General features: G+C 46.8%; 1 pseudogene; it reads right to left on the bottom strand.

Moving 5' to 3' along the window:
• Nucleotides 1-21,241, bottom strand: part of LOC141073903 (uncharacterized) — a 61,417-nt pseudogene that overhangs the window by 35,711 nt on the left and 4,465 nt on the right.

Here is a 21,241-nt window from a genome sequence, read left to right as displayed (position 1 = left end):
CTAAGCATGAGCATCCCACTTATGCGTCTGCTCATGCAAACTTTGACGCACCTTAAGGAGCAGGCGTCTGCAGCCAATGTTGATGAGGAGGAAGAGGAGGAGGGAATCCTTGATGACATTCAGCCATTGTCTGCTCAGGGACCTCTCCTGGACGAGGTGGAGGAAGAAGAGGAGGAGGAGGATGATGATGGGGATGATTACTTAGGGGAGGAGGATGCATCTCGTGGGGCAAGTGAAAATGTTGGCGTGGCAAGGTCTGGTACAGGGTTTGTGCGTGACTGGAGGGATGTGGATTTGCCAGAAAGTGCTCTTCCAACCAGCACTCGCAGTGCATCATTGACACCGGGAACATTGGCCCACATGTCAGATTATGCCTTGCGGATCCTAAAAAGGGACCCCCGCATTGCAAAATGATGAACGATGACGACTACAGGTTGGCCAGCATCCTGGATCCACGCTATAAAGGCAAATTACAAAACATCATGCCACAGGAGAACCTTGACCTAATATTGGCTAATAAACAAGCAACTCTGGTAAATCGGTTGCTTGAGGCATTCCCAGCACACAGCAGCGGTGATGGTTCTCACACGAGCCTTACGGGCCGGGGGCAGCTTGGCAGAGGTGTTCGTGGTGCACACAGCAGAAGTGGCGTTGGAGACAGGGGTTTCATGACAATGTTATGGACTGATTTTTCAAATACCGCTCACACAACTGGTAATACTGCATCGATGGAAAGTGACAGGAGACAGCAGTTGTCAACCATGGTTACAAACTACTTTTCCTCCCATATCGATGTTCTCCCACACAGGTCATTCCCCTTTGACTATTGGGCCGCTAAACTGGACACCTGGCCTGAATTGGCACAATATGCCTTACAGGAGCTCGCTTGCCCAGCTGCAAGTGTGCTATCGGAAAGAGTCTTCAGTGCAGCTGGATCAATCCTGACAGAAAAAAGGACCCGTCTGTCAACCCAAAATGTGGATGATCTAACCTTCATTAAAATTAACCATGCATGGGTTTCCAAGGATTTTGTCCCACCTTCCCCTGATGACACATAGGGTGACAGAAAAATGGCTTGCTTTGGTCCACCTCTTCCTGGGACTTGACCTATTTCGCCTTTTGCATCAGCTGAATGTCCAACATCAACATATGCCACTTTCTAAAACTCCCTAACTGTGCTGCCTCCCCCCCATGTCCGGGGTCACCACCTAGCGCACGACACCGTGCGAGTGCCGTTGCCCTGGACAGGTGGGTAGGCCGACTCTTGGGCGCGGGCACTGGCACAGGGTCCCTCATAGTGCAATCAAGTGTCTCTGACGGTGGTAGTGCACACCCGCCGTCAGACACACCGCTGTACTATGAGGGGCCCAGTGCCAGTACCGACGCCCACGAGTGGGCCCCCCTTGCTTGGGCAGGGCCCCAGCATTTGCAATCTTTACCTCTCCCTGCTCCTCCGCTGTGTAATCTGGGCCGTCAAATCCATACCGTGCCTGACACCGTCTGAGCCTGCCTCCTGAGACATATATTTTGAATGTGTATGCTATCCATACATGTTATCCGGGGATACGGTACCCTTTCTAACCTTTGTGCAATCCCGTCAAATCCATACTGGGCCTGACACCGTCTGAGCCTGCCTCCTGAGACATATATTTTGAATGTGTACGCTATCCATACATGTTATCCGGGGATACGGTACCCTTTCTAACCTTTATGCAATCACGTGCAATCCATACTGGGCCTAACACCGTCTGAGCCTGCCTCCTGAGACATATATTTTGAATGTGTATGCTATCCATACATGTTATCCGGGGATACGGTACCCTTTCTAACCTTTGTGCAATCACGTGCAATCCATACAGGGCCTAACACCGTCTGAGCCTGCCTCCTGAGACATATATTTTGAATGTGTACGCTATCCATACATGTTATCCGGGATACGGTACCCTTTCTAACCTTTGTGCAATCACGTGCAATCCATACTGGGCCTAACACCGTCTGAGCCTGCCTCCTGAGACATATATTTTGAATGTGTACGCTATCCATACATGTTATCCGGGGATACGGTACCCTTTCTAACCTTTGTGCAATCACGTGCAATCCATACTGGGCCTAACACCGTCTGAGCCTGCCTCCTGAGACATATATTTTGAATGTGTACGCTATCCATACATGTTATCCGGGGATACGGTACCCTTTCTAACCTTTGTGCAATCACGTGCAATCCATACTGGGCCTAACACCGTCTGAGCCTGCCTCCTGAGACATATATTTTGAATGTGTACGCTATCCCTACATGTTATCCGGGGATACGGTACCCTTTCTAACCTTTGTGCAATCACGTGCAATCCATACTGGGCCTAACACCGTCTGAGCCTGCCTCCTGAGACATATATTTTGAATGTGTACGCTATCCATACATGTTATCCGGGGATACGGTACCCTTTCTAACCTTTGTGCAATCACGTGCAATCCATACTGGGCCTAACACCGTCTGAGCCTGCCTCCTGAGACATATATTTTGAATGTGTATGCTATCCATACATGTTATCTGGGGATACGGTACCCTTTCTAACCTTTGTGCAATCACGTGTAATCCATACTGGGTGTGAGAACGGCTGGCGAGCTGTTAAGCAAGCTACAGCACCTGTGGTTTGCACACGTAAGTTTTTCATGTTTTCAGGAATGACGGTTAGGCCTAATTCCGGAACTGCAGTTGACCTGCACTTACTGGGAAATCATTGTTCGCGGGTAATAATTGTAATCAGTGATCCCCATCACTAACGTTGTTCAGCGGGTTATCTGCACCTGTAAGCGACAAACGCTCGCCTTTTCAGTGTAGCGCACATGCAGCCATGGACATGTAAGGGCATGACACACCAGTTATTGGCCAATCTCATGTTCCAGAGCCTCACGTGTCCCTCTAGTAAGCCGGACTCGGACCGCGGGGCATGACGGAGTCTCGTTCGTTAACGGAATTAAGCTTGCAATGTGTGCATCTGTTCTGTAGCTGGCATGGTTGAGGTTTCCCAGGTGGAGTCGAATTTAACCGTAGGCTCTACTCCTGGTGGTGCCCTTCTGGACATTCCTTTAAGGTTCAGCTTTGCAACCATACTGCCCACGTAAAACAAACACTTTGCCTTCATGAACGCTGTTTGGAGGGTCATGACTCGTGGTAATAACGCCGCCCAATCAGTTAACCTGCTAGAGAGATCCTTCGTTGCTCCCAAGCATGACATCACACTCCCTAGGAGGAAGGTAATGCCACTGTGGCGACCGTACTCCTGGGGGCGACACAAGTGCACTGATGCCCAGCCACTGCTCGATGAATCTGCTGGTACATTGACCCAGACCACTACATTCCCCTCGCACGCTACACGGCCTGAATCTGACCCTGATGAACTCAGGTTACCCTTCCCATATACAGTTCCATCTTACACGGTGACAAAGAGGAAGCTGCAGATGAAAGTGCAGGTTCGGCCCACCCGCCATCAGACACACCACCGTACTATCAGGGGCCCTGTGCCAGTGCCGTCACCAACGAGTGGGCCCCCCCTGCTTGCTCAGGATCACAGCACTTGCAAGGTTGAAATACTGTGCAGTGAGATGGAAGATGGGGACGACGAGGAGTCCAGACTAGTACAGGGATTCCCTAGCGAGGAGACTTATTTGATTGTTTTCAATGTTCGGGACAGCAATTTTTGGGGAGCACGTTACTCTGGAGAATGATAGATGGGGCCCACCATACACTGGAACATTCCAAAGGTGGACATCAGACACTGGAGCAGCATTTACAGGGCCCATTATACACTAGAGCATTAGAAATGGGGCCCATTATGTTTGGAGCATTATTTGGGCCCATAAGACAGTGGAGCTTCATCCATGGGGACCAACATATACTGTAGCATTATGTGGAGCTCATCATATACTGCTTCAAACATTATATGGGACCAATGATTCTGTATGGAGAAATAGATGGGCCTCGTCATGAGATGTAAAAAGTGAAGTATTTTTCATTGTACTATACCGCTATTTCTCTGCCGTATCGGAGCATGATGAGTTGTGGTATGTGTTAAAGGGGCGCTCTTTCGCCCAGGGCACATGAAAACCTGCAGCCAGCCCTCCCCCCCCCACAACTTTAGCCAAATAACCCCCATTTTTCAGTGCGTAACTTGTATTATGAAGTTAATTAAGGTTGACAAGCTTAAGTAAGAAGAATTGATGCTTTTGGCATTCAAATGGGCACTGTAGGTGTGTTTCCTGTCCTCCTCTCACTGCCGACTTTTATTCCCCATTGACTTACATTGGGTTTCTTGCTTCGGGACGACCCCGACTTTTCCCTATAATCGGACGATCTTGCTCGACCCGACTTTTGGAAAAGTCGGGTTTCACGAAACGAAACGCGACCCTAAAAAACCAAAAGTCGCTCAACTCTATATGCATCATGTAATAATGGGGGGCAGGTCAGTGAGGGGTCAGCGACCTGTCATAAGCCAATACAGATGAATATGTAATCAGAGCACCACATAAAGCCCCGCCCACAGCCCCACCCACAGCCCCGCCCCAGAGCACGAGAATCTCATTAACTGAAAACTACAAATACAGATTAGACAACAGTAAACCAGAGTTGCCCTCATTTATGGTGGACCATTGGAGCTACTATGAATCCTGACCAGAAGATTAGAGAAAATAATATTGCTCCCCATTTCAGGAGAGATTGTGCAGTAATCTGAATTCCTTAGGATCGAAAACAATGTAATTGGTTGTAAGTTCTATAGAAAAGGGCTTTCAATGCCCAAAGTCATTTGAACAGTTTTGGGTGGAGGAGAATGTTGTGGTCTAGAGGGAAAATGGTGATCATGGTAATACGGCCGGACTACACCACCGATAAAGCAGCCACAGCCGGTGACTGAGAGGAATCTGTGACTTCTCTGCATTCAGTGGTTACTACTCACCTGGGTAGTCATATGTGGGAATCTCCTCTTTACACCGCTCATCACCCCTCACATATGTCTCTGTAGTATTAATATGGGTCAGATCTTCACCCTGAAACAAATATTGTAAAAGTCACCGACAGATGGAGAAGTCCCATCTATGATCAGCTCTAATCCTGCCATCTCCACCGTTCTCATTACACAAGTATAAAACATATAATACTGGTGGATAAAACAAGACTGAGCACAAGACCTTCACAGCCGTCTACACATCATAGGGGAGATCTCCTGACACCTTCTCTCCATCTACCTGATGATCCTGAGGAGCACTGGGATCTTCTTGTTTCCAGTCCTGTGGAAGAAGAGGACGGGGACATCTCTCTGGTGTTGTCGTCTTACTGGATAGATCTGGAGGAAACACATACAGGGACTGAACTCATTCTCTACATACAGATAATTATAGGCCGTGTGTATTTAGTCCTGTCTATTACCTGGAGATGTGAGGGGCTGGGGAACCTCCATTATGATGTTCCTGTACAGATCTCTGTGTCCTTCTAAATACTCCCACTCCTCCATGGAGAAATAGACAGCAACATCCTGACACCTTATAGGAACCTGACACATACAATGATACCGTCATCCCCCGATCCCTTCATAGTGTTACTGTATATTGTCCCAGCATTCCCAGCAGTGTCACCTCTCCAGTCAGCAGCTCAATCATCTTGTAGGTGAGTTCTAGGATCTTCTGGTCATTGATGTCCTCATGGATCAGGGGGTGAGGTGGAGGCCCCGTGATTGGGCTCAGGGGTCTTCCACATCCCTCAGACACAGGGTCCTGACAGCGGTCACTAGAGGTCTTCTTCACCACTGTGTAATCCTGGTTATGGAGAGACACATTAATAAATCTCACTACAGACATTTCCAGAGTCCTCACCTCTCCAGTTCTGTCCATCTGTTATTCCCATAGATAAGAATGATGTTATGTGACGTCATCAGAATCTCTCACCTCTCCAGTGAGACGGAAGAGGATCTCTAGGGTGAGGTGTAATATCCTCCCTGCCATCTTGTCTCTGTCCATATCCATCCTTGATGGGTAAATCAGGAAAATTCTCTTCTGTAGAAGATCTTCACTGAGAGGATCCGATATTGTAGAGACCTGAATGAGAAGAAGATGATCCGATGTAACATCATAAGAATCCTGTGTAATAATACACTTACTGGAGATAATAAGGGAAACATATGAGGAGATTTATTATCTTACAGGGTTTAGTTTTCTCCCCTGACATCTACTAATAAAACCTATATATTTAGACCACAGACAACAAGCAGTTTCCTCCTCGGAGTCGGCAGCTGAACACGTTCCTCATAGACTCATCTTCCATAACGCTAATTCTCGTCTCATTTACCGACACTGGAATCGGCATTAGCAATACTGCAGGAGATATTCATTACACGCGACATGAGAAATAACTCCTTCATGATGAGGACGACATCTTCATCTTCTACTGCGGCTCTAGAGACAGATGTGGCCAGAGTCGGTCACTGCCTCCATCCCCACCGGCCGTCTATATGAAGGTTTCCCGTCTTCCCCGCACTGGAATCTTCTCTCATGTTAGATCTCAGCTCTGAGTCACACACAGAAGTTTGAGGCTTTTCTGGAAGAACAGGACAGGAGAGATCTGAGGCCGATGTCTCCATGTACAGGGATTCCCCTCGGGATAAGAGGCTTTTCTATCCCTTTCCCCCAATTAGAGGGGACACCTGTGGATATCGGGGTCTTTACCGGCTGCAGTCCTGGGGGGGATTTACTCGGTAACGTGGACGTTGGACAAACGTCACCATCAATTCCCATCAGAGTGAAGGAACATCGCTCCTCTATTCAGCTCTATGGATCCAGGATGAAATCCACTGCGGCCCCTGCAAGAAAAGAGCGAAGTCTGGTGAGACCCCCGAGGCCGGAGATTTCTACAGCTGCTCTGTGCGCACAGGACCTGTGATGAGGTCACAGGAGAGGCGGAGTCAGGGGTCACATGATCAGGGGCCTCAGTGTGGGCAGGACTCTGCTGTGCTGGTTGTCATGGTGCTGGATGAGGGGAAGTTTATGTGTGGGGTCAGGAGGGGTTTACAGGGTGGATGTAGCAGAGCCGCGTGTGTACGAGGTGTACGGAGCGGAGCCGTGTGTGTACGAGGTGTACGGAGCGGAGCCGCGTGTGTACGAGGTGTACGGAGCGGAGCCATGTGTGTACGAGGTGTACGGAGCGGAGCCGTGTGTGTACGAGGTGTACGGAGCGGAGCCGTGTGTGTACGAGGTGAATGGAGCGGAGTCGTGTGTGTACGAGGTGTACGGAGCGGAGCCGTGTGTGTACGAGGTGTACGGAGCGGAGCCGTGTGTGTACGAGGTGTACGGAGCGGAGCCGTGTGTGTACGAGGTGAATGGAGCGGAGTCGTGTGTGTACGAGGTGTACGGAGCGGAGCCGTGTGTGTACGAGGTGTACGGAGCGGAGCCGTGTGTGTACGAGGTGTACGGAGCGGAGCCGTGTGTGTACGAGGTGTACGGAGCGGAGCCGTGTGTGTACGAGGTGAATGGAGCGGAGCCGTGTGTGTACGAGGTGTACGGAGCAGAGCCGTGTGTGTACGAGGTGTACGGAGCGGAGCCGTGTGTGTACGAGGTGTACGGAGCGGAGCCGTGTGTGTATGAGGTGTATGGAGCGGAGCCGTGTGTGTACGAGGTGTACGGAGCGGAGCCGTGTGTGTACGAGGTGTACGGAGCGGAGCCGTGTGTGTACGGAGGGGACCACTCTGTGTACTCTGTATTCCCCTATCTTCAGTCACAGACCCCTCTGTGAACGCTGTATACACCTGTATTCCCTCAGCTTCCGTCACAGACTCCCATGTACGCGGTATACACCCATATACCCACAGCTTCAGTCGCAGACCCCTCTGTGTACACTGTATATGTGGCGCCCCTGGGGCTCGGTCGCCACAGATGTACTGCATCTTCTCCTAAGGTGTAGTGCCCCACCACCTAGGTAAGTTGGGAACTCCTTTCCACGCTCCAACACCTGAACCCACACACAGGATAGTTCAGCAATGGACCAGATTGCAGCTCCACGCTTAGAGTATAGCAGAGCACCTTTCGTGGGTCCTTGCTTTGTAACACGAGATGGTTGGGAAGGTTTAGAATGACAGGTCAGTCTGACGGGAGGTCAGGCGGGAGAAGGACAGTCAGTCAGGAGAGACTGAGGATGGGTCCGAGAGAGAGAGAGGAAGGAGTTCTGCAGCTGCCTCAGTGATCTGAGCCAGCTGACACGGGAAGGGAACAGAAGGAGAAGACATAGAACTGCAACCTAAGCTTCCATAAGAGAGAGAAGGAACAGCACGGAACGAAGGAGTAGGAGAACAGAGAGGAGTTGTGGGTTGGAAGAGGAACCCTGCCTATAGGTTCTCAGCGCAAGGCCGGGGCCCGGTCCCCGAGGTTGTATGGACACTTATGTTTCTGCAGAAGACACCGGTAGAGTAGTTGGCTGTAAATGCACTACTCCCATCCAAGACTTGGGGCACAAAAGCAACACGGATAGAGAGCCAGGACTCAGGATAAAGGGAGTCCCCGAGAGAGGCTACAGCTGTCTGCCGTACGAGGAGAGCTGTTAGGAACATCTGACAGGAGGAACTTCAGAGTACCACGGTACTGGAGCTCTTCACACTAAAAGGCACAATAGAGGAGTCATTCAGGAGAGGTACAAGTTGGCGGGGTGTTGGAGAGGAGAATCCTGACTTGCCCGGGAGGTTGATTGAGTCTCTACCCCGGAGGACACGGCACAGAGGCAGGCGCCAGTGTGTACCACGAACTGTGAGTAAAGCTTTGGAACTACAAGCCCTGGTGTCTTCCATTCCTTTGTGCGCCAACACCTTCAGCACTGCTACATCTTGGTACCAACATTCCTCACACCGCCTGCGCCTATACACTGCCCTGGGGTTACATCTTCACCTGTGGGGAGCTACACCATCTATGCTGCAACACACCATCAGCCCCAGAGGATCTGCATGCAGCGTTGGCTTTAACATCTTGCTTGCCAAACACCACAGGTGGCGTCACGAACTATTCCACTTCATTAACAACACACCACCATTGATTTGGGCGCCCAGGGCCACAGACCGGGTCACCGCCGCTGTGACACATCCCGCTGACACCGGTACCGAGTACCCCACAGCCCTGGGATGGGGCGACCCATATACACCTGTATACCCACATGTGCTGCTGGGAAAACACGGACATAAGAGCAGCACCGTATGTCAAATAGGGGACACGTGGCATCTGTGAAAACCATGACAGGTCGTGTGAAGGGGCCGTACAGTCACATAATAGAAAACATTAGCAGAATTGCCGTCATTTTCTAAATCCTACCTCACAAACAGCAGAATAAAAAGTGATTAAAAACAAGTCCTACATGTTCCCCAAACTACTAATGTTATAATAATAGTAATAAAGTCCTTTCTTTTATGTGCATGTATATATATACAGTGGGGCAAAAAAGTATTTAGTCAGTCAGCAATAGTGCAAGTTCCACCACTTAAAAAGATGAGAGGCGTCTGTAATTTACATCATAGGTAGACCTCAACTATGGGAGACAAACTGAGAAAAAAAAATCAAGAAAATCACATTGTCTGTTTTTTTTTTTCATTTTATTTGCATATTATGGTGGAAAATAAGTATTTGGTCAGAAACAAGCAATCAAGATTTCTGGCTCTCACAGACCTGTAACTTCTTCTTTAAGAGTCTCCTCTTTCCTCCACTCATTACCTGTAGTAATGGCACCTGTTTAAACTTGTTATCAGTATAAAAAGACACCTGTGCACACCCTCAAACAGTCTGACTCCAAACTCCACTATGGTGAAGACCAAAGAGCTGTCAAAGGACACCAGAAACAAAATTGTAGCCCTGCACCAGGCTGGGAAGACTGAATCTGCAATAGCCAACCAGCTTGGAGTGAAGAAATCAACTGTGGGAGCAATAATTAGAAAATGGAAGACATACAAGACCACTGATAATCTCCCTCGATCTGGTGCTCCACGCAAAATCCCACCCCGTGGGGTCAGAATGATCACAAGAACGGTGAGCAAAAATACCAGAACCACGCGGGGGGACCTAGTGAATGAACTGCAGAGAGCTGGGACCAATGTAACAAGGCCTACCATAAGTAACACACTACGCCACCATGGACTCAGATCCTGCAGTGCCAGACGTGTCCCACTGCTTAAGCCTGTACATGTCCGGGCCTGTCTGAAGTTTGCTAGAGAGCATTTGGATGATCCAGAGGAGTTTTGGGAGAATGTCCTATGGTCTGATGAAACCAAACTGGAACTGTTTGGTAGAAACACAACTTGTCGTGTTTGGAGGAAAAAGAATACTGAGTTGCATCCATCAAACACCATACCTACTGTAAAGCATGGTGGTGGAAACATCATGCTTTGGGGCTGTTTCTCTGCAAAGGGGCCAGGACGACTGATCCGGGTACATGAAAGAATGAATGGGGCCATGTATCGTGAGATTTTGAGTGCAAACCTCCTTCCATCAGCAAGGGCATTGAATAAGAAACGTGGCTGGGTCTTTCAACATGACAATGATCCAAAGCACACCGCCAGGGCAACGAAGGAGTGGCTTCGTAAGAAGCATTTCAAGGTCCTGGAGTGGCCTAGCCAGTCTCCAGATCTCAACCCTATAGAAAACCTTTGGAGGGAGTTGAAAGTCCGTGTTGCCAAGCGAAAAGCCAAAAACATCACTGCTCTAGAGGAGATCTGCATGGAGGAATGGGCCAACATACCAACAACAGTGTGTGGCAACCTTGTGAAGACTTACAGAAAACGTTTGACCTCTGTCATTGCCAACAAAGGATATATCACAAAGTATTGAGATGAAATTTTGTTTCTGACCAAATACTTATTTTCCACCATAATATGCAAATAAAATGAAAAAAAAACAGACAATGTGATTTTCTGGATTTTTTTTTCTCAGTTTGTCTCCCATAGTTGAGGTCTACCTATGATGTAAATTACAGACGCCTCTCATCTTTTTAAGTGGTGGAACTTGCACTATTGCTGACTGACTAAATACTTTTTTGCCCCACTGTATATATATATGCATACGTGTATGTGTGTGAGTATATATATATACTGTACAGTATATACATGATTGCATATATGCCATTATTATGCCTAGACACTCTTTTCAGCTGATGTAATACTTGGCTGTAATGCTTAGGTTGCTATCCTTATCTAACGTACAAAAATAAAATGTCATACCTTTACTTCTCTGGTAACGTAGATAAGAATTGTTTACAGCTAAGCATATTCCAATGTATGCACTATATTTGAAAATGTAGTATTTTGAACACCCTATTCTTTTCTTATTTAAACTCTAAGAATCTGTATGGAGTCAGACAGATGACTGCCCACAGCTGGTGTGGTTGTCAATCTTTCTCCATGCCGGCATGACAAATAAAGGATCTTACTTATTCAGGTCTGGACGATTTCTAATTGGAAGACTAAAACCACTGACATTTAGTGCGTTGGCCGAGAAATCCAACACCTTTCCCTCACCGGTGAGTACTGTAAACCGTGCACGGGGGAGTAAGTCCTCCGCCTTGACAGTAGGCGTCAACAGGGGCATTATCAGTTATCCCGGTCTGAGGGAAAGTGACGGATTTCGTATAGTCTAAGGATCTCTGGGAATCGTCTGTATCTGAATACAGGTAAGAACATTTACTAGTTTTCATTATATTCGGTAACCTTGTTAATCCAGTATGAATGTTATTCTAGGAATTGAATGGGGACTGTGATTGTGGACTTTTCCAATTGGGGTTTGTGAGAGGCTCCTGTAAGTTGGAAGTTGTTTACATGCAATTGGAGTTATAATAACTCCTGTAAGTTGCGAAGCTCCATAGGAATGGGGTTTGTTCTTGTAAAAAATTCTGTAGAATGGGTACAAAGCCAGTGTGAGAAGGCAACTGTGTGTGCACGTTAAATTGATCTAGATGGGAGAATCGAGGGAGATTCTCGTCGGATTAAGGAATCCGCTGGATTAACCTAAAATAGAACCCAGTATAAGATGAATTTTGCCAGTATTCTGTTTTGTCTTCTGTACTTTGTTGAATGTTGTTTCCTGGTAAGTGTGCTGTTTTGTCTGTCTTTTAAAATTATATAGAACTAAAACGCCATAAATATATGTTTTATGTTACACATGAGACTCCTTGAATGTTATCTTGAGTGAATGTATAAGGATTGGAATATAAAATCCTGACTGTATAGGGGAGTCCAGTAGGCATGGTTAACAGTCACCTGTGGACTGGAGACAAATCATAGGTTATTATAGTGGTATAAATCACCTAGGTACACGCCACCTGATCCCCATAGAGAATATTCTATGTTGTATTGTTATATGTTTTTCTTTTAATAACACAGAGTGACTGAACCCTCCTCGTTTCACTGAGGAGAGTCTGCGCCGGTGGTGCTCTGAATACCTGATATTAAGAACGGGAACGTCTCTGGATATAAAGAGGCGGTGTCATTGGACTTTATCTCAGCAGTTCAGGTTGTAAGAGTATGAGGGAACTTTACTCTCTTGTCTTATATGTCTCTGTGTATGTGTGTATGTCCAGTCCCTAACTGTGAAAATTGTTGTGTGTTTGTACTGTAAAGGGGGTTTTACACATAGCGATATCGCTAGCGATATCGCTATAACATCACCGATTTTGTGACGTTATAGCGATATCGCTACGTCACCGATTTTGTGACATTATAGTGATATCGCTAGCGATATTGCTATGTATGATACTTACCTCCGACCGGCTCCCCCGCTGTCCATCGCTGATCGCGCGAGAATGTCTGGCTCCATTTCTCGTTGTCAGCTTCCTGCTGGGGCTTCCTGCTGGTGCCGACGAGCGACGCGTGGAGGTGGGCGGGAGGACGTCAGGATCGCTGTGTGTGAAAGGTAAGTATCATCCGCTGCGTCGCTGCTGCATCGCTGGTGAGGTCTGCCTGTTCACTAGCGATCATTTAGCGATGCACTAGCGATCCTGACCTGGTCGGATCGCTGGTCAGATCGCTGGTACATCGCTAAATGTAAAGGGCCTTTGCACTAGTCAGAAGTCCTTGTGAGCATATGTATCTTTGTGATATCAGTAGCCATAGTCCTTGGGGCACTTTGTTATTATTACACTGTGTTGTCACACTCGCCCCTTACAGGCCTTCATCGGACGGAGGTGGCACGATATAGATACAAGCTGGTGAATACCTAGGACATAGTGTAATCAGTGAGGATTATTTAGATCCTGGATATTAGTAGCAGTAATTGTATTGTTGCTACTGGTTTATTATCTTCTTGTTGACTTATGAATTTCACTGATATTTGTGAGATTTCATACAAGTGGGTAGAAATCCATTGTGCTCCAGGGTTTATATTGTGTATAGTCCTCATCTTGTTTGTCTTTTGTATTTAAGAATTTCATGTAACATCCTTATGGGACTTTGTCCCATAGCTATATTTTAAGGTCTTGTCCTCATTGTAAAGGTACTGTCACACTTAGCGATGCACCAGCGATCCTGACCGCGTCATATCGCTGGTCGGGATCGCTGGTGCATCGCTAAGTGGTCGCTAGTGAGCTGCCACACAGGCAGATCTCACCAGCAACATCGCAGGGGTCGGGGGTCGTTACTTACCTGTCAGACGAGGCGATCCTGATGTCCTCTCGCCCGCGTCCACGCGTTGCTCGTCGGCGCCAGCAGGAAGCCCAGCAGGAAGCTGACGACGAGAAACGGTCCAGGACGTTCTCGCGCGATCAGCGATAACCAGCGGGGGAGCGGGTTGTAGGTAAGTATCAGACAGCGATATCGCTAGCAATATTGCTATAACGTCATAAAAACCAGTGACGTTATAGCGATATTGCTAGCGATATCGCTTAGTGTGACAGGCCCTTAAGGCAGAATTGTTATTGACCATTTCATCTGATGGCTGGAAAGTTATTAAGATTGTACCAAGAAGGTATCCCTGGAATGAGACCGGATATGGTCCTTTCTCATCAGGTACCCAGAGAGAACAGTCTTCAGATCAGATGTGCAATGTGTCCTTATTGGTAACTTATAGGCCTAACTCTTACATATTATAACAAATAGAGAGTAAACATTCTATATCCCTGACAATGTCTTTTTAATCTTGAAAAACTAGGAGACGGCACCACCCAGAGCAAACAGTCCTGAGGTGGGAGATAAGCTGTGAGCCTGAGGATTGTTGTGGAATGTGGTTGTGGTTTTGAGATAAGAAGGGGCCACTAGAAGAGCTGAGTGTGTCCCCTGACCGATGGGTTGTATTTGATGGTAAACTACTTTGATAAAATGTGAAAATTTGGTACAAGAAATGTGTAATGAGAGGAAATATTTAATTTGGCTAAATTAGAAATACATTTATAAAACACTGTATTTCCAGAAGTAACCGTCCTTGTGGGAAGCCATGAGGTCACTTCTCTTGTTGATTCAGCAGCAGCACTAGAACCTTAGTCCATCCAGAAGAGATACCGACTATTGGACTGTCTGCTGCCTGCATAGTGGTAAAAGGAGCAAGTGGTAAGCCACAGAGGACCATTGTCTACGCAGGCTCGGACTGGCCCACCGGAGAACCGGAGGATTCTCTGGTGGGCCCAGGCACTAACACCTGCTGGCTTACTGGCCAGCAAGTGCCTAGGGCCCCACTGCTCCAAGGGCCCCCACTGCTCGAGGGCCCCCAAGTCAGTGGGTATAGGGCCCCTGAGTCAAGGGGGCCCACCCTGTGCCAGCTAGCAGCAGCAGGAGACAAGTTCCTGTCCCCACTGCTAAAACGAAATGAATATTCACGCTTCTCCATGCCCCTATGGGTGTGGAGAGGCGTGAATACCATTCCTCTTTAATAGTGGGCAGCCCATCCCCAGCACCGCACCACACACACAGCACCGTATCACTCTCACACACAGCACCACACACACTGCACCGTATCACTCTCACACACAGCACCACACACACTGCACCGTATCACTCTCACACACAGCACCACACACACTGCACCGTATCACTCTCACACACAGCACCACACACACAGCACCGTATCACTCTCACACACAGCACCACACACACAGCACCGTATCACTCTCACACACAGCACCACACACACTGCACCGTATCACTCTCACACACAGCACCACACACACTGCACCGTATCACTCTCACACACAGCACCACACACACTGCACCGTATCACTCTCACACACAGCACCACACACACATCACCGTATCACTCTCACACACAGCACCACACACACAGCACCGTATCACTCTCACACACAGCACCACACACACAGCACCGTATCACTCACACACACAGCACCACACACACAGCACCGTATCACTCTCACACACAGCACCACACACACTGCACCGTATCACTCTCACACACAGCACCACACACACTGCACCGTATCACTCTCACACACAGCACCACATACACTGCACCGTATCACTCTCACACACAGCACCACACACACAGCACCGTATCACTCTCACACACAGCACCACACACACTGCACCGTATCACTCTCACACACAGCACCACACACACTGCACCGTATCACTCTCACACACAGCACCACACACACTGCACCGTATCACTCTCACACACAACACCACACACACACATCACCGTATCACTCTCACACACAGCACCACACACACTGCACCGTATCACTCTCACACACAGCACCACACACACTGCACCGTATCACTCTCACACACAGCACCACACACACTGCACGTATCACTCTCACACACAGCACCACACACACAGCACCGTATCACTCTCACACACAGCACCACATACACTGCACCGTATCACTCTCACACACAGCACCACACACACAGCACCGTATCACTCTCACACACAGCACCACACACACACACAGGCACACAGCACATCACACCTCCCCGCAGCCGCAGCACTTCCCGGCTTCCTGCTTTCTGGGCGTTTCCTGTCTGTGACAGCCCAGCGGGATGACATCATCATCCAGTGTTCTGTATCAGAGGGAAAGCTGCCAGAGAGAAAGAGGCTTCCGGGATGTGCTGCTGCGGGGAGGTGAGTTGTGATGTGTGCCTGTGTGTGTGTATGTGGTGCTGTGTGTGTGAGAGTGATGCGGTTCTGTGTGTGTGTGTGTGATGAGTTGCTATGTGAGTGAGTGATGCGGACCGGTGCTGTGTGTATGTGTGTGTGTGTGTGAGGGGTGGTGGGAGGCAATGATGGAGGTGATGGGCAATGATATTGGTGGGGGAAGCAATGATGGAGGTGATGGTCAATGATGGCAGTGGGGGAGACAATGATGGAGGTGATGGGCAATGATGGCAGTGGGGGAGACAATTATGGAGGTGTTGGGCAATGATATTGGTGGGGGAAGCAATGATGGAGGTGATGGACAGTGATATTGGTGGGGGGAGGCAATGATGGCAGTGGGGGAGACAATGCTGGAGGTGATGGGCAATGATATTGTTGGGGGAGGCAATAATGGAGGTGATGGGAAATGGTGGTGGTGGGGGGAGGCAATAATGGAGGTGATGGGCAATTATGGAGGTGATGGACAATGATGGAGGTAATGGGCAATGATGGCAGTGGGGGAGACAATGATGGAGGTGATGGCCAATGGTATTGATGGGGAAGCAATAATGGAGGTGATGGACAATGATGGCGGTGAGGAGGCAATGGCCAATGATGGAGGTGAAGGGTAATGATGGAGGTGATGGGTAATGATGGAGGTGATGGGCAATGATGGAGGTAATGGGCAATGATGGCAGTGGGGGAGACAATGATGGAGGTGATGGGCAATGATATTGGTGGGGGAGGCAATGATGGCAGTGGGGGAGACAATGATGGAGGTGATGGGCAATGATATTGGTGGGGGAGGCAATAATGGAGGTGATGGTTAATGATGGTGGTGGGGGAGGTAATAATGGAGGTGATGGACAATGATGGCGGTGGGGGAGGCAATGATGGAGGTGATGGGCAATGATGGAGGTGATGGGTAATGATGGAGGTGATGGACAATGATGGAGGTAATGGGCAATGATGGTGGTGGGGGAGGCAATGATGGAGGTGATGGGCAATAATGGTGGGGGGAGACAATGATGGAGGTGATGGACAATGATTGGTGGGGAGGCAATGACGGAGGTGATGGGCAATGATGGAGGTGGGGATGCAATGATTGAGGTGGGGAGGCAATAATGGAGGTGATGGACAATGATGGTGGTGGGGAGAGGCAATAATGAAGGTGATGGGCAATGATGGCGGTGGGGGAGGCAATCATGGAGGTGATGGACAATGATGGTGGTGGGGGAGGCAATGATGGAGGTGATAAAATGGACAATGATGGTGGGGAGGAGGCAATGATTGAGGTGATGGAATGAGCAGTGGTGGGGGAGAATGATAGGGATGGTGGGGGAGAAGGAAATGATGGAGGTGGTGATGAGGACAATGATGGGGGTGGAGAGGGGCTGCATTATACTCTATGGGGGGCTGCATTATATTCTGATGGGGATTGCATTATCCTCAGGGGACATTATATTCTGGGGGGCTACATCATACTATATGAGGGGGCTACAGTATACTCTATGGGGGGCTGCATTATATTCTGTGGTGGGGCGGCATTATTCTCTCAGGGGACTACATTATATTCTGGGGGGCTACATCATACTATATGAGGGGGCAGCATTATGCCCTTTTAGGGGGCTACAGTATTCTCTATGGGGAGGCTGCATTATATTCTGTGTTGGTGCTGTATTATACTATATGGGGGGCTGCATTATGCCCTATGAGGGTGCTACGTTATATTCTATGGTGGGGACTGTGTTATACCTTATGAGGGGGTTGCATTATATTTTATGAGGGAGGCTACATTATATTCTAGGGCTACCCCTCTATGATTCTACCCCAACCCCTGCTACATAATTAAGACGTGTACTACCTTATATTATGCCCCGATATTAGCGTGTTTTACCACACAATTGGTGGTTTTGTATTTATTTCTATGTAGCTACATAGTGGGCCCCAAGAATGATTTTCTCTGGTGGGCCCGAGGTGCTCCAGTCCGACGCTGTGTCTCTGCCTGTGGAGTGTTCTTGGACACTCTATACTGGGATCATAAGGGAACTGTGTCGCCAGTTGTAAACTGTCAGAACAAATTAAATTGTTGTTTTTGCTTTTTAGAGGCCCCGTGCCACATGTTTCCCTCTCCAGATGTAAATTAGATCATGGAAATTCCTTGGTGATTTTGTTGGAGTGTAAGGAAAGTAACGATGGGAGGATTTGGGTGATGGCTCATTTTACAATGCCAGACTGCAGGTATATTCACAAGTACTAAAGTGGAACACCATTTCTAAACCCAGTGTCCATCTGCAGCGAGGCAGGGGAATGAGTGAGAAATGCTGATCCTTTCCTAGAATTAGAGGAAGAATTGACCACATACCCAGGATCTTTGTGGTCCTCATGACCTGCAGATGTGGGATTGATAAAAGGGGTGATTATACCCTGTCCAGCTCACCTTCTAACACAGCCTTGTTTCCAGTAGGGAGGGCGCCCCCATCTGTAAGCGAGGCGGTGATAACAAGAGCCCCCACAGTGCCGGACCCCCATACTCTGCTGAATGACTGGAGGCCGGAACATAAGGTCTTTACAGTGATGTCAGTAATGTCTTCAGCATCCTGGTACATCCAGATATCCAGGTTTGGTTTGTACTCACATATAAGGGGAGCAGGTATACAGTCACCGGAATCCCACAAGGGTACTGTGAATCACCTACTATTGTTTCCAGGTAAAATCGGCTAACCTAGCTCAGTGTGAGTCACCAGAAGGAGCCAGATGCTCTTATATGTGGATAACATGCTATTGGCATTAAAAAAAGAATAAAAACAAATTAGTAACCAAAGGGGTTATCTTTAAAGATGCGAAAAGGAGATAAATCCAGCGAGCCAAGTTTGAAGTACTTAAAAAATCTTCTTTATTTCAAACATAGATTAAAAATATTTCTCCATAGCAGCATATTATAGATATAGGCAGAAATAGGAAAAATTACTGCTGTAAAGCGCACGGCAAGACGCGTTTCGGCTAAACCTTTATCATTGCCATAATACACATTGCTATTTTTCTGGGATATAAGAAGGAAAAGATCCTAAGAAGGTGGTGCTATAGTTGATTAAGCGTTAATAGATCACACTTGTGGGCATCAACCTATAAGGTTAACTATTTAAAAACAAGTGTTAACCCTAACAAAAGCTAATACGCTAGCAGTAATTTTTCCATATATTTTACAAATATTTTACAATACATGATATAACAGAATATATTTACAGAGATTTTATTCTCCTGTTGTCCTCCACAATATTTCTATAATATAATTTTTGCTCAAAAAAGTATATTTATAAACTTAGAACAAAGCAGGTTGTAATTATTAACATAAGAATCATAATTTTAGGATTTTTAATAAATTCTAATTAGATCTTCTCTATTGTTTAAGCCAATTGGCATCCTAGTTTCTAAAGTAAAAATGGTAAATAGGAACAATTGGACAGGTGACATGTAAATAGTCACATAACCTGTGTTAGAGCCCCATGGAATAAGCCCTCCTCTAGCAGTGCTTTGAGCTCCCCATTAAATTCAATAGTAGGATCATAGAATATTTCTTGATAAGCTTTAGAGTTCTCGAGGTCTAATAAATTCAACCTTTCATACAATCCTGCATCAAGAATAACTACTCCTCCCCCTTTGTCAGCCTCACGTACTAACAGATCTTTATTACGTATTAAATCCTTTAAAGCCATTCTTTCTTTTGTAGATAAATTATTTCTATTTATAGGATTATTTCTAATTTCCTTATCCAGCTCTATAAGTTCACTTTCCACCAGCTCCTGGAAGGAATCGAGGACTGGTGGATGTGACTTCAGGGGATAAAATTGAGGATTTTTTGTATGAAAGGTTGAGTTCAGATCTATATAGCTATCTGTGCTTTCGCATTGTAGTTTTTTTGCAGACAAAAGTGTTTTTTGTTCTTCATAGGACAACATGATATCTTCATCTATAATAGGAATATCATCATATAACTTTGTAACATTATCATCAGAAAAATGACATTTAATGGTAAAATTGCGTGCCAATTTGTTAACATCTAACAAGGTTTTATATAAATCAAAGTTATACATCGGACAGCAGCCTAGTCCTCTAGATAATAAGGAAATTTGATCTTCCGTTAGTATATAACTAGAGAGGTTCCATATAAGAACCTCTAATACCTCCGATTTTTGTTCCTTTGCGGATTTCTTCTTGCTGGCACTATGGTGTTTCCGCCCGCCTCTTTTCCTCCGTTTTTTGAAACCTATCTAGAATAAAAAGTCCTTTGTTGTATTCCAGGGTTGTATACGCCGTCATTATCTTCAATAGAAGTGAATAAAGATGAAGAATCCAGAGTGTCCTCTGTAGAATTGTATGAAGCGGAATCTGAACTTTTATTCCCATCTGAGAAAGTCACTTTGTTTCTATTCTGTGTATACAGATTTTTCTTTAGTGTAGGGCGTGGATAGGATTGCCAATTATAGACTTTATTTTCTTTGTAGTCTTTCAGATCTCTTTCAAACTTTCTTTTCTTAATATCTGTAATAGAATTTTCCAATTTAACCAAGTTTGATTTCATTCTGTCTTGCAATTTTTGAAAGTCCACATGTTGTGAAAATTTAGCCAGATCATTTTTAAGAGCTTTGATATCTGTCTGTATGGAAGCTGGATAATCAGTTGAATAAGCTTCAAGGAACATGTGCTGAGAATGTTCTCCCATTTTCTCTGGAATTCCTCACTGAAATGAGCTGTAGCTTTTTTCCGTAATCTTAGTCCGCGGGGAATCATCTCCTTTTCAAGATATACATTTAGAGAGTTATGATTCCACCAAGTTTTTATTTTCTTGCTCATTTTATGTTCCAGATTTTTAATAATGGTGGACAGTTCATCAGGAAGTTGCACCCTGTTCGCATTACTGGCTCTAAAGATCTGTGCAGATCTGTCTAGTCTATTGGCATAATCATCCACATCCAAAATTATCTGTTCTGTATTCATGTTAAAGTTCAATCATTAAGATCTTCTGCCTAATAAGGGTAGGCACGGCAAAAAAAACTCTCATGGAACAATAAAAAAGAAAAAATGCCAGCTTACCCGGTTGGTTCAAAAGATAAGCTGCTGTACTGTATAGGCTCGCCGCAGCGGATAA

This window comes from Dendrobates tinctorius, unplaced genomic scaffold (assembly GCF_039654945.1).
Source record: "Dendrobates tinctorius isolate UK_male_01 unplaced genomic scaffold, ASM3965494v1 ptg000320l, whole genome shotgun sequence".
NCBI classification, from domain to species: domain Eukaryota; kingdom Metazoa; phylum Chordata; class Amphibia; order Anura; family Dendrobatidae; genus Dendrobates; species Dendrobates tinctorius.
Note: the sequence above shows the minus strand (reverse complement) of the source record. Positions and strands in the feature narration are given on the sequence as shown.